The sequence below is a fragment of the Ictidomys tridecemlineatus genome, chromosome 8, assembly GCF_052094955.1.
Source record: "Ictidomys tridecemlineatus isolate mIctTri1 chromosome 8, mIctTri1.hap1, whole genome shotgun sequence".
In the NCBI taxonomy this organism is placed as follows: domain Eukaryota; kingdom Metazoa; phylum Chordata; class Mammalia; order Rodentia; family Sciuridae; genus Ictidomys; species Ictidomys tridecemlineatus.
The window spans coordinates 87,232,260-87,247,039 of NC_135484.1; the positions used below are offsets into that span (position 1 = coordinate 87,232,260).

Here is a 14,780-nt window from a genome sequence, read left to right on the forward strand (position 1 = left end):
ATTAAATGTAATTTTTTTTTCAAAAACCTGTCTGTGACATTAAACCAGAGTTTTACAAGACAAAGCTGAGCCACTCAAACTGTGTCATGAGAATTGTGTTTTACTGCCTTCTACGCATTGCAGGAAAAAAAGTCCTGGCTCCTAAGATTCTTTTTTTTTTTTTTAATTGGTTGCTCAAAACATTACAATGATCTTGACATATCATATATCATACATTTGATTCAATGGGGTATGGATTCTTATTTTTACCACGTGTACAGATTGCAGGATCACATTGGTTATACATCCACGTTTATACATACTGCCATACTGGTGTCTGTTGTATTCTACTGTCTTTCCTATCCCCTTCCTATACCCCCTTCCCTCCCCTCCCCTCCCATCATCCCTCTCTACCCCATCTACGGTAACTCGTTTCTCCTAAGATTCTTAAAAGGGTCTTAATCTAGTTTACTAACCTGAAAAATGAGACCAACCTGGAATGAAAGGTAGCTGCAAATAAGACCAGGCAACCACGTAGAAATCATTGCTGTAGTTAGCCAATAATTAAGATTCTGGAATGTAATTTATCATAGTTTGTGACTTCTACATTGGGGTGTGATTTTTTTTGACCAATTAATAGTTTCCACTATTACTTGGTGAAAACTTTTATTGTTTTAAATTTGAGCATTCTTTACTTTGACCTCCAGAACATTGATCTATGTGTACTTAGAAATCAGGAATTAAAATATGGAATGGCCTTTCATATCCTAAAGCTCCCCATGTATCTGAGTGGGTCAAAGGCCAGAATTATATAATCTCTTTGAATAGATGATTTTTTTTTAAAGTACTAAGTCCTATCCTAATTACCTTCAGCGGTAATATGCTTGTTTTGCTTTTTTGGCCTGGAGTCTTATTAGCATACAATTTCCTCTCTCAAACTACTTTCCTAGGTCATTAGCAAGTTTAGTGATGCCATGTATAGCTGGTGTAAGGATAACTAGGTCAGGTTGTTTGGTTTGTCCCTTGAGCAGCTTTGAGTGTGCTGTTTTAGTTTAATGTTTGTGCATGTTTGTAGAAAAGAGATTATTTGGTGATAGCTTTGACTTTATTTTAACCCCAGATTAAAATCTTTATCTTAATTAAAAAGAAAACTAGATGTAGAAGAATCCAAAGAGGGTGATAATATATGTAATACATCAACTCTAAAGTTTTCAGATTCATATATTGTCTTTATACCTGTGGTACTCAACCAGGCTACATTTAGGATCACTGGGGTCAGGGTGAAGGATGGGGCATCTTATAAGAAATACTGATGCATAGGTGTCCATCCCAGACCAATTAAACTTGCATCTCGGTGGGCGGATCCAAGCATTTGAATTTTTAAAAAGATACCATGTTATCCTAATATGCTTCTTCTAACAGCTATTATGTCTCCAATGGATCAAAAAATTCAGAGGACAAATAGTTCCGGAATATCAGGCAATGTATAGAAGCTTCAATATAATTGGAGTAGAACATGCATTCTATTTTAAATTTCTCTTTCCATTCCCCTGGGAGCCCTCTACTCTCACTTCTAGGGAACAGTGTGAAGAATGTGCATAGTTGTAACATCTTCCGTTTTGGAGGGAGTGCTAAATGTAGGTCCAACAAGAGACCTCATGTGGAGAGAGACAGATGCTTATCTTTAGTCCTCCCTCCTAGTGGATCCTCCCAGGCAAAGTCCTACTGGACCTTCATAGCAACTTAGGAAAAGTACTTCTTAGACACAGACACTAGAAACTTATCCTTCCTCTCTTGAATTTTTAATGTCTGGTAGTAAGGAAAGTAAAGTGAATCGTTCTCATAGTAATAAGGAAGAGGGCTGGGAATGTAACTCATTGGTAGAAAAGCCCTGGGTTCTATCCCCAGTATCGTTTAACAAGAAAAGTAGGAATAAAGGAAAACATGCCTTTCAGGGATGCATTCATTAAGAGGGAATGAGGGGAAAGAAAGATTTGGAAAAACATGACAAACAAAATATAAAAAGTCATTTTTTCTTTCTCCTTCCCCCAAAAATAATAACCCAAAGCCAGTCAACTAATTTCAATAATCAGTAGATTGAAGGAAATTAAATTATTTTAAAATTAAATGTAAAAGACTACAAGTTAATCCGCAGCTCATCTTACCTTTATGAGAATGATGAGGAAACAAAATGTAGTAACCTCAAATGACTACTTGGATATCTAATGTTGTGACTCCCCAATTCAGGAAAATTAGAGCCAATGACAGAACCAACCATGTGGCTAACCCTAGAGGAGTTTCCCTGTTTTCTAAGGTCCAAGAGTAGTTGTGGTAGAAAATGGGATGATGGAAGAGGAGTGGAGGGAAGGAAAAATAAAAGACAATTCTAAAAGTCCTGAAGGACAGTAGTGTAGAGAAGTTTGTGTACGGAAAGCTGTACTTGGGGCAACATGAAAAAGGGTTTGGATTTTGTCAGATTTAATCTTTCCCCTTTAAAACACACACACACACACACACATACACACACAAATAAAACAGGTGCTAGATGATGGGATTCCTATTCCCAATGAGGTACCTCTTATTGGAAAGTTTTTTGTTTTTGATTTTGTTTTTTACTTAGAAGAAATAAGTTAAAGACATGTAGTGTTCTCATATTTCCCCCCTTTTCATTCTCTTTCTTTCTTTTGCTGTGCTGGGTATCAGACCCAGGGCCCAGCACATGCCAGTAGGTATTCTACAACTGAGCTATATATATCCCTAGTTGGTGATCTCTTATTTCCATATTGTTTTATTATTCTGACTACAAAAGTGATAATTTCTACCATAGAGAAGTTAAGAGTTATAGAATATTATAGAAAGGAAAATTATAATCAACCTTATCCCTGAGCTTCTCCTATTTTGGGTCCCAATAGTATCCTTCCCTGTTTTCCATTTCTCTCTCTGCACTGGATCCTTTTGCTTAGATCACAAATGTCAGCTTCCCCATGTCTCAATTTCATCATCATTACAGTGGGAATACTCTCATCTACCACTATAGCTAATGTGCAATAAACGAGTCAATCAAGGTAAAGTTCTTAGAATAATACCCAGCATGTAGAAAATGCCATGCAAGTGTTATTTTATTTTTTAATCTTCTAAACACAAATGAATGAACAACAACAACAAACCCTTTTCTATACCCTGTCCTCCTCTAGTCACCTCCATACTTTTCTTATCATTTAGCTCTCTGGCCTCTGTTGATATTGTTCCTTTCTCTTCCCATTGTGCTCAGGTTTCCATCTTTCAGAAGTTACTAACTGGGCTGGGGATGTGGCTCAAGTGGTAGCACGCTCGCCTGGCATGTGTGCAGCCCAGGTTCCATCCTCAGCACCACATACCAACAAGGATGTTGTGTCTACCAAAAACTAATAAATAAATAAATATTAAAAAATTCTCTCTCTTTAAAAAAAAAGAATGAAAAAAAAAGAAGTTACTAACTTACCATTATCCTTTTAGTGGGGTGTGTTCCAGCTCAGCTTAATCTCCATGGTCACTAATTCTTCCCAGCATCCACCTGCCTTACAGGGCTGTTCAGTCCAGTGCCAGATCCAGTTCTTTTCACCTCATTTGAAAACAAAAATTCAGTCTAAATTCTGACCCTTCCCTTTAAGCTTTATCTTTTTTTTTTTTTTTTGGTACTGGGGATTGAACCCAGGGGTTCTTAGTCACTGAGCCACATCCTCAGCCTGTTTTTATATTTTATTTAGAGATAGGGTCTCACTGAGTTGCTCAGTGCCTCGCCATTGCTAAGGGTGGCTTTAAACTTGCAACCCTCCTGCCTCAGCCTCCCCAACCACTGGGTTTACAAGCGTGAGCCACCACACCTGGCTCAAGCTTTATCTTTGAGTATTTAGGCCAAAGCCTTTCTGGGATATTTATCTACCCAGACCTGGCTAATTTCCAGGATGTACTTTCTTTGCAAAGCTTATCTTCCTATTGCCATTGTTGTTGGGTGTATGTACTTCCCACCAGACAGGTGACAATGACCTATTATATTTATCTTTGTATCTCAAGAGCCAGCATCATGGAGGTTTGTCAAATTGAGTTGAAGTCCTGAGGATATTGGTTAGGGTGTTTGCCACTCATTGTTCTGTGTTTTAATAATTAAGGTATATTACTCATTTCTCTATTATATTTTAAGGTTCTTGAGAATTGGAAACTTTATTTTTTCAGTTTTGATTCGTATGCATCATTGAAAACTGTCCTGCACATGTTAGGTGCTTCTTAAATATTTTTTTAAATTTATTTTTTAGTTGTAGTTATACATAATACCTTTATTTAATTTATTTATTCTTATGTGGTGCTGAGGATAGAACCCAGGGCCTTGCACATGTGAGGCGAGCACTCTACCTCTGAGCCACAACCCCAGCTCTCTTAACGATTTTTGAAATAACAATTACCTCTGAAGAATGCATTATGCCTATAAAGCTCTCCCAAATGGATTAACTCATTGAGCATCACAATGAGCCTCTCTGGAAAGTTCCATTTTAAAGAACAGAAAATAGGCTCAGTGGTATTATAAGACCAATGAATGTACACATATTGGTGGAACAAGGGCTCAAGTTCAGGTTCTCCGATTTTAGATGCCCTTGCTTTCTCTATTATTATCTTCTATCTCTGAAACCAAATGTAACATCATTTCACGTAAATATTTTTTCCTGTGAGTGATCAGAATGGAGAACATCTGACTGGAGGTTCCAAGGGAACTTTGTAGAAGAGGTGGGGTTTGCTTGAGAAAGGCTTGGAAGTTTAGGGCATGCAGTTCGATAGGCAGAGAGAAAATGAATAATTTTTTGGGAAACATAGTACATGGAGAGAAAATTCTTGTATTAAAATTAGTTTAACTATTTCTGATTTGAGAAAACAGCAGTACTTGGGTTTGGCAGAAAATGTTTATTTTTAAAGGAAACATATGAATTCCTACTGTATGAATTATAGTTGAGTTTGCAGCCAATGTAACTCTGGAAATAGAGTAATAGAAATGACCGTTGTGGGCTCCATAGGCTACACAGAAAAACCCTAAGGCTTTTAAAAATATTTCAGTTTCTTAAAAAAACCCAAAAAACTCTTATATGGTTATTTATAATCCAACAAGGGTCAATTAACTTTTTTTTCCTCCTTCTTCTTTTTAAATAACTACTCACAATGACACACACCAAGGGTCTATCATTTAGCCTCTGGATATAACATGAAAGTTATTTATTTCTCACCTTCTGTGTTTAGAGTGTGTATTTATGGGCAATTTTATTATGGTGTAAATCCGTAACCAAATGCTATTTCCCAATGTTGTACCAAGAGATGGATTTCTCTTGGTTACTTCTGTGATTCTTATAATAACATTTTACATGTTCAACAGTGTCCTGTCAGATAACAAAGCTGAAAAGAACATCTACAGTGATAAAAACCTTGTGGGCTGCAATTTTTCTACATCTGCTTCTGAAACCAACCCTATGCAGCAGGTTATGGTTGGTGAGGCCAATAATTCTAGGTCATTTATTCTTTTATTGCTTCCTTACTATTTTGTTCTACTTGACTGAAGAGGTTTCAGAAAATACACCATGTGCATGCTGATTTCTGTTTGAGTTGCAACAGCTCCACTCTACATTTTTCCCTGTCTCCCTTTTGAGCGCCACTAGAGAGCTTATTTCACCGTTCAGAGCAACTTCAATTTCAAATCTTTTCCTTGCACATAACGTGTCTTCCATTTGGCCCTGTGTCTTGATTCTTGCAGCCTGAATCTATCACTGAATATATACCCAAGATTCTTGGGGATCTTTATTTATGTTTTCTTTTAAAGTATTGCATATCTTTATTTACCCATTGGCTTTCCCCCAAGGATATGAAAGCCTTGCTATCTGCCTATGCCGCTGATCCTTTCTAGCATTGGATTTAGGCAAGTTTAGAAGCTTATTACTGACACTAATGGGGAAAAAAATAATTGTAATTTAAATGGTATCAAATACTTTGTTTTATCCTAGTGAAATCATCTTACTTTTTTCCCTTGGCATAGATAGCATCAGAGCACCTGATGTTTCTTGCATCTTGATAGAATCCCCAAACAAGAATAATTTGTGGAAAATAGAAAGATCCTCCCAGAATCATCATTCTGTAACTAACCCCTCCCCTGCCATTTTTCACTGTGGCAAAAGGGTCAGTTTGATTTTCAGGAATAAAATACTAATGTGACAGGTACCTAAAATAAGAAAATCAGAAACGTTGTTAGACTTATACTTATTTACCAAAGACAGTCTAATGATTCTAATTTTTCAGCCCCAAGGTTAACACGGACACTCAAATAATATTTTCAAAAAGCTAAGTCATGCCTTACCTGTGTTTAAATATACTCTCCATGCATTTCTATGCCTTCAAGTTTTTGCTTACATTATTCCCACTGCCTTGTAACCCATTCTGCCTTCTCTGTCTGCAAAATATGACCAGTTCCTCCACATCAGGTTAAAATGTTACTTCTCTGTGAAATCCTTCTGAAGCCCTCTGGTCAGTATCAGAAACTTTACTTTTATATACTGGGAGCACTTTGCTAGTGGTTTATTTCTTTTGGGTTTTCTTTTAGGTCAAAGTGTATTTTAAGATTTGGAAGTGGGGTGCATCTATCTGTTCTTCCTCGAGGACAGGGATATATTATTTGGCACTATACTTCAACTTGGTGTTGGTTGAAGTTTTGATTGCCTTGCAATGTACAAAATGATTGAATGTAGTAGGTTATAAATAAAGTGAGGGTGATGTTTTAAATAATCAAGGCCCCTAAACTGTGAGAGTATAGAATCTGAGACAAATCTTGATATGGATAGGACCACAGGGGAACATAGGGGGAAAAAAACCCTAAAAATACCCCAATCAGCTAAGTTGATCATAAAAAATTTATATAAAGGCTAGGGCAGGAGTGATCACATTTCACCTGTCTTTTGTACACGAGGCCCATGATACCACTTTTGGTATCCTTTTTCATATACCAGGATGGGGGTCTCTCAGACTTAACTGGCTCAATTAGGGTACCAGTTGGTTACTAGGCGACCAGTACAAGGGGCAAAGCTTCTTACCAACTCTTGAAATTCTTCAACTTGGGAGTTAATGAAGGGAAGAACATAGTAGTGAATTGTTAGCTGAAGAGGGAGATAAAAATGTACGTCTGCACTAGTGCGTGCCTGTGTGTGCACTTGTGTGTGTATTCAGAAAAGGACAAATTACAGGAAAAACATCATCTTTTTGTCAGAGAAACCCAAGTTTGGTATTGGCCTACCATTTGGAGTTTCTCCTAGAAACTTATTTAACATCTTTGAGCTTCACTTTGAGCTTTTAAAATGGCAGTAACAACGAGTTTGTCGATCAAAAGAGAAAACTTAATTTTTAAATAGGAAACACAGTTCCTGGTAGAGTGGAGGTATCTCTTCTCTCACTTCCTCCTTACACTACAACTATAGAAAAAGTCCTGGAATCCCCAGGGAAGCCTTGGCCAGACTAGGATAACAACCTGCCCCTCCTCTCCCACCATCCTGGTGTTTCCTGTCCACCTTTATATCCATACTGGTCCTCTCTGGGCTGACCTCGCCTCGAATCACTATGTGCTAATGCTAAGAGCCCTTCGCTTGGAATTGCTTTAAGTCCAGTTTTTAAACAAAGGCTCCTGTCCATGTGTCAGTTGCTCCTGCTATTCCTGGAATTAGTCACAGTTTCAGAGATTTTTGAAATGAAAGCAAGGTAGGAGGCAGGACTTCCCTGTGGCTGCGCTTTGGGTGCCACTTTTGGGTGCCATGGGTGCCATGTCTATGCATGCCTTTCTGTTTAGTTGATTGGTTGTGAGTTTACATTCACATGGCTTTGGGTAAGAAAAATTACATCTTTTAGAAACCAAAACCTGCTGGAAAAATCTCCCCTAGTTACTCAAATGCCTCTGTAGAGTTGTTTTCTCTCTTGAGGTAACAGTGGTTAAAATTAAAAGTTGTAATTTTAACTTCAAGGCAAAGTTCTTATACCTGGGTTTGCTATCTATTTTGTATGTGACATGTGATTACATTTTGTGAAAGAAAATGCATAAATGTTTAAATGATGTGCATTTAAGGAATGCAAAACTTTGTACTGACTAGATTATGACCATAGCCTATATATAGAAAAAAACTAACTACAACAGTCACTAATATGCCATTATGTAAAAATGTGAGTATGTAACAGAAGTGAGTCTGTATTATGTATTTGGGGAGTTCAAAACCCAATTGAGTTGAATGTATGAAAGATGATATGTCTTGAGCTCTGTAATGTTTTGAACAATCAATAAAAAAAAAAAAAAAGAAATGCCTAATAAATACTAAGTTTTGTTTTAAAATTTATCTTTAACTAGAACATACAAGAGTAAATTAGGGTTGATTTTCTTTTATTTTGATACCTGAAGCATTGCTGTTTTTTAAATTAGTCTCTCCTGAAATACATTTTAAAATCTACTGTACCAGAAAATAAACTAGTAACTTTTCTGAATGTCTCAATAAAAATATTATTAAAATAAAAAAAAAAAAAAAAAAAAAGAAAAAAACTAACATGTTTTTTTAAAAAAATTTTTATAGTTATAGATGGACAGCATGCCTTTATTTTTATGTGGTACTATGGATTGAATCCAGCGATTCACACATGCCAGGCAAACGCTCTGCCACTGAGCTACAGCCCCAGACCAAAACTAACATGTTAATTAATAGGGAGTTGTCCCTAGGTGGTGAGTGATTTTTCTATTTCCATATTTTCTACTTTTCTGTAATGGTCACATATTATTTCACTTCTGCAGTGAAGAAACCAATTCTATATGTATACAAATATGTATATGTATATATATGTATATATTTTTAAAATAAATTCATAAAGGGACTCATCAGTAGGCATGGTCATTGTACATGCAAAGTGTTTTATAAGCAGCTGTTTTTGGTTCTGAGAGATTGTTGGAATTGCCTTTGTTCACAACTCTGGAGATCGGGTCACCTCTTTTGTCACTGAGTAATAGTGAACTCCTGTAGGTGTCTTTACCTGTTTTTTTTCCCCCCCAGGAAAACAGGATGATCAAGTCTGTCTTGTTGGTGTGAGGTGAATACAAACAAGAATAGGATTATTAAAAAATCATCAAGTATTGTGAAAGGAGTGGTATTTTCTTTTTTCTTTTTGAGAGAGAGAGAGAGAGAGAGAGAGAGAGAGAGAGAGAGAGAGAGAGAGAGAGTTTTTTAATATTTATTTTTCAGTTTTTGGTGGACATATCCCCAGCCCCAGGAGGAGTGATATTTTCAATGATGAGATGTGCCTGACAAACAGGCTTATCAAGAACAGTTTTGTAGGAGAAATAAAAATATAGCAGAGAGCTCAAGATGGGCATGTATAGGGAAGGAGGGCTTTCAACTGATTTATCTTGATATCCATAGATGGGGTTTTCCAGTAGTTGTTGCCTAAAACAGTATTTTAGCATCTAGCAAAGCCACATCTTTATTTTTTTGAGGAGATCTAAATAAACCTCCATTTACTAGAACAAAGTGGGGCTGAGTGGGAGAAGAAAGTAGAAGAGAGTAAGTTATGATAACATAAAAACCAATTCATAGCTAAAATTTATTGAGTGCCAGGTACTATTTTAAGCCTTTGTTTGACCCTTAAAGTATATCTAGAAGGTAAGTGCTTGTATTATTTGTTTTTACAGATCAGGAAACTGAGGCTGAGGGGTTAATTATCTTTCCACAGTCTCCTAGCTAGAAAAGTGGCAGAGCTAATATTTGAAACTTACCAGAGTGGCTATAAAGCTTACCCTCTTTATCTTGAGATTGGCCCTGTTCATTATAAAGCTAAATTGATGGTAGTCAGTGTGGACAGAGTAGATGGCTCCTCTATTAGGGCAGAGTTCATTTCAGTTGTTCATGTAGTGTTCATCTTGTCTTTCTTCAATAGGCTTTCATGAACAATCAGAGTGCATTGTATTTGTGCATTTATTCTGAGAGCAACCCTAAAATGGAATCAATTATAATACTTCAATTTATACATATGGAAAATTACCAAGAATGGAATATTTGCATAAAATCAAAGTTCTGTACTTGACAAGGGAAAATCAAATTCCAGTCTTTGATTCCTTAGCTCAGGTTTCATATTTCAGGATTGCACTGCCACCTAGTGCAGGGAAAATGTTTTCCCAGTATGTAAAAGCTAATGAAAGCATACACAATTGCATGGGGTGCAACGTAAAACTATGTATATTTAGGGGTTCTTTCATAAGAGATAACCTTTCAGAATTAAGGCACTCTTAATATTTTATTTATGAAGTTAACATGAAATTCAGGAACACAATTTTATTAATATATTATTAGGTTGATACATGATTGTAGTGCAGAAAAGACAGGTTCCTACACATCATTCTGTGAAGTAAATTTCCTTTATAGATGTCCAGTAAAAAAATTATTGCATTTTTTAGGGTTTTATTTTATTTTATTGGTTCTTCTTAGTTCTATATACAATTGCATTTTTTTTTCATGAACTCAAAGTTATTAGGAGGTCCTGTGGATTCAGCCAATAATTATTTTAAAAACTTCTTTAGCAAATACTTATAATACCATTTATAATAAAAGAGCAGTGGTTTAATGAGTTGAAAACATGAGCTGTAAGAGCAGCAGTTCTCAGTGGACTGGAAGAAACGGCAGAACCAGAATCATCTAGGAGCTTGTTAGAAATGCAAATTCTCAGACGCACCTTAGATCTCCTGAATCAGAAACTCTGGCAGTGGAGTCCAGTAATCTATTTTCAACAAGCCATCCAGCTGATTCTAACTTAGCTTTGATTTCCACGGTTAGAAAGACAAACTTTACAGTATGTAGAGAAACATGCTTATGGGCCAGTAGGTACGGTTTATTGGAGGGAGCAAAAGAGGCTTAAGACATGAATCAGATGCTATAAACTTGAAGACCCACAAGGCAGCAAATATAGCAACAGCTCCTGGAAGCACGTGTGCTGTGGAGAGGAATTGATTTTTCTCTTCCTTGGAGAAATGGAAATGCTCATATTTTAGAGGAAACAGAAGGTACACTCTGAAAGCCTTGGGGGTGGGGAAGGTTTTCCTTAACATGTTTTTGTGTTATTGTTCCATGGTGAGAGCACATTTATTGGTGAGCGATTTCACAAAGAGATGGCTATCACTGTGGGGCTCTATTTGCTTGCTATAGATGATTAGGCTACAATTACAAGTATAGAACCAAAATAAGGAGATTAAAAATAGAGCTTTGATTATGCTGAAATTTCTTTACAGTAAAACTGAACCCAGTGCAAGTCTGTGGGAGTCCTAGTTTTAGCAACTCTCTGATTGTTAATCAGTCTCTCAGCCAGAGATTTCTATGATAGATTTCAGGCTCTAGCTGTGGCTAATTTGCAGCATCCTCATGCAACTGATATGTGCCACTAGGCTTTTTGGGTGTTTTATTTTTAAAGATAAACATAACAAAGCTTAATGCTAGACACCATTAGGAAGCTAGTTTTAAAATGCTTCTTCTTTATTTTTAATCTATAAAGTAATAAAATACAGGGGTCATGGCATCTTTGATTAATGTTATCAGCTTATGGTTACTTTACTCAAAAGAATAGTTTCAAAATATGTAGTCATTTTAAAATTATGGAACTTGTCCTACTATTCTATGTGTTTTGTGGTGTCCTAAATATTATGTCCTGTATTAGGAAATAAAAAGGCAAATCTCTTGGCATTTCAAATGTCTACTGTGTCTATTCCAATGTTTTTCAAACCACGGGTCACATCCCATTAGCTGGTTCTAAAATCAGAGTTGTTCATTGAGTTGTCCATCATCACTAAAAATAAAATACAGTAAAAGAGAAAATAGAGTGCATGACATTTCCATGGGTATCAATTTTCGGAAACTCTTGCTTCAGTTGGTTGTATGTATGTGGACTGCTCAAATCCATTCAATCCATCCTTCAAGCAACATCAGAATCATCTTTCTAAAGATACATCTTTTAAAAAGCTATTCTTGGCCTCATACTCTTCTCCCAGTTTCTATAACCGTCTGAATAAAGTCCAACCTCTATGTTGTTCAAGATCCCTTACCCAGCTCCTCCCCCCCACTCTTCCTACTTGAAATTTCATAAAAAGACATCATCATCTACTTACTTAGTTGCTCAGCTCAAAACCAGGTAACTCTCTTTGCCTCCCACCTCTTTCCAATTTACCCTGCCAGTCTTACCTCTTCGTTCTTGTCTGGTCTGAATTAAAATTCACCACTTTGAAACAGCCTTCTCTCACCCCTCAATCTAGATCAATCTCTAAACCTCTCTGGAGCACATATTGAGCTCTTTATATTTTCTACTGGAGTTCCAACTGAGATTATCTTGTTCATTCTTGTGAATGTGTTTAGTATCTGTCTCCCATTGGTGTGCAGGTTCCACGGGGCAGGGTCTTTCTCTGCTTATCTCTAGTGCTGATCAGCTCAGGATTCATGGTAGAAGAGGCACCACTGGATAGTTACCAGATGGAAGAGTCCCTGAAGTAAGCTAGTTACTCTCCATATGTTTTCTTCTACCTTTTTGTTATGACATCTGCTGTTTTCTCTGTCTGAATGTACTATACCCACTTATTCTCTTGGTAGTTTCTTTCTTTCTTTTTTTTTTAAATTGCTTTTAATTTTTAAATACATGACAGCTTGGTAGTTTCTTTTCATCCTCTGAGATTTTATTTCCTTTATGAAAAATTTCCTGACACTTTTGCACTGAGTTCATACTTGTCCTCAGTGATGCTACAATCATTTTATTCTTAATATTGCAATCATTTTTTTTCCCCTTCTAGATTGACCTCAGGGCAAGGATGCTTTTTTGTCTCTTCAACTTCCAGCACATATCTGGTACATATAGTTATTCAATAAATACTTAAGCATTACTTAAGAAATAGAAAATAAAATTAATTCAATTAATTGAATGTAAAAATGAAAGAAATTAAATGACAAAGAAGGATGATTATTTGTGATGATTCTCCCTGATATGAAACATAAGAAAATAAAATCTTTTATTCATAGCAAGAGAAAAATTTGTATGTGTATATATTCTGAAGAAGAGTGTGTGGACAGAGTAGGGAGATAAGGGGTAAAGATATAACTATTCTATATAAAATACTTATAAAATTGATTCTTTTAAATGTCAAGTTGTCTTAGTGCACTTAATGTGTTGTCACTGACCAGATTTCCTTTCCACATGGCTTTTGAGCTGAGCTCTTAGGTAAAGTAAGGAAATGGTGTTAAGGAAGAAAAGACTTCTGAACCTTTGATGAGGGGACAACCTGACCCAGTGTGGGCTTTGCTCACTGTCTGTGAGCTTCTTGTATTGTGTTAGGAAATATGGTTAATAAAAAGTGGGATTGAGGAAGGGATGGAAAGTTTCCTTAAAGATTGTCTTTTCCTTTGTTTCCCCCAATTTACATTTTTTTCTTAATGGACATGTTACTTGCCTTTCACCATCTTAAAACTGCCAACCTGGAAAAAAGCCACATCACTGTGAACAAACATATTTTCCCATCCATGCTTTTATCTTTTATTAAAAGGCCCCCTCACCTGCTTTCAGATTTTAGTCATAGAGAATTCTTTAAAGTGAGCTGGGGAGGGGCAAGCACAGAGGTGGGATCTCTAAAAACAAATCACAAAAGGATTTCTCCAACACTAATTGTATAGGAAAATTTGTAAGTACCTTGAGAGGGTCCATATGGCAAATAAAGAACTTTGGGGGAAAGCCCTTTGGAAAAATGCCTTTTTCCCTGTGACTCTAAGGCTGGCTTACCTCCTGTGGTTTCTCAGGAAGGTCCTCATCTGCACAGTTCCTCTTCTAAGGTTAATAGACTGCTCCTCTCATCCTGATGGGCTTACACAAATAAACTAGGCTCTGGCCATTTGTAGTTCTGTCCTGCGCCAGAATGAGGGAATGGGAATTTTGATCGACTAAGGAGAATGAAAGGGCTTTGTGAAAAGCCCCAAGCAGCATGAGGGAATGGATGTCCTATGAGGGGGAGACAGGACTCCAACACATGGGTCCTGAGTAGAAGAGGAATGGAGAAGAGCATGGACATTACTGTTGACCTCCTTCACAGTTCGTCCCTTGATCTGAGGAAGGCAGAAGATGAAAAGACTTTCTTGAAAAGAAATAAATGAAAAAGAAATAGCAGTGCTATTCATTTCATAATTAAATAAAAAATAAATCACTTAAACAACTAAATAAACAAAATTCAAGGAAGCAAAACCTCCTTAAAACTACTTTATGCTAGACACCATGACTTATAGTTGGATCTTCTGACCCTGAGATTCTCTGTTTTCAGACTTTGCATCCATATCACCCAAGATGGGTGGCCAGAAGTAGGTCATCCAGCATGTATGGGATGGGGGCCGTGGGGTTCATGAGAGGCCTGGGTGAAACTTTTCTCTTCAGGTCTGCACTCCCAATAACTTGCTCTCACCTTGTTCAGGGAGGATAATATCTTGTTTACTTCCGTGAATATTCTGCTCAGCTTTAATAATCTCAGAGTTTAAGAGGAAATGACAACTAGGAGGTTCAATGTCACCTTTTATCAAGATTTCCATTTCTCTCCCTTGTTCCCCCCCCCTTTCCCTTCACCTCCTCTTATATGTAATTTTGTATAACGATAAGGGTCTAAAAAAGACAGCAGAATACAACAGACAATAGTATGGCAGTATGTAAAAACTTGGATGTGTAACCGATGTGATTCTGCAATCTGTATATGGGGGAAAAATGGGAGT

At 36.8% G+C, this 14,780-nt stretch overlaps 1 protein-coding gene across 6 annotated transcripts in view; it reads left to right on the forward strand.

Annotated features, from left to right (window-relative positions):
- Positions 1–14,780, forward strand: part of Col9a1 (collagen type IX alpha 1 chain) — a 120,266-nt gene that overhangs the window by 20,938 nt on the left and 84,548 nt on the right. The gene's annotated exons all lie outside the window — the stretch shown is intronic.